Source organism: Penaeus monodon, chromosome 15 (assembly GCF_015228065.2).
Source record: "Penaeus monodon isolate SGIC_2016 chromosome 15, NSTDA_Pmon_1, whole genome shotgun sequence".
Lineage (NCBI taxonomy): Eukaryota > Metazoa > Arthropoda > Malacostraca > Decapoda > Penaeidae > Penaeus > Penaeus monodon.
Window position 1 is genome coordinate 14085393 of NC_051400.1, and position 282 is coordinate 14085674.

Consider the following 282-nt stretch of genomic DNA (forward strand, 5'->3'; position numbering starts at 1 on the left):
GTTGTCAAACAATCCACCCACCAATCTGTCTCTCATTAGCAATTCCTCACAATTATTCATATTGCTCTTGGTCCCCTTTCCGCATTTGCATTCGCCTTCATTGCGTCTCATTCCGCTTTATTCTTTTCCATAATTGTCTTCCATCGCCCTTTGTCTTCTTCAAAACAGCTCGTCTATTTTCTTAAACCAAATTCAACAAGATAACCTTTCTTTCTTTTTCTTAAGCGAATTTTATCTTAATCACTATCTTGTTTTGCTTCAAGTTCATCGTCTTCGTTTATT

The 282-nt window shown here is 36.5% G+C and overlaps 1 protein-coding gene across 1 annotated transcript in view; it reads right to left on the bottom strand.

The window, feature by feature from the left end:
* Window positions 1-282, bottom strand: part of LOC119582228 (endothelin-converting enzyme 2-like) — a 39160-nt gene that overhangs the window by 22947 nt on the left and 15931 nt on the right.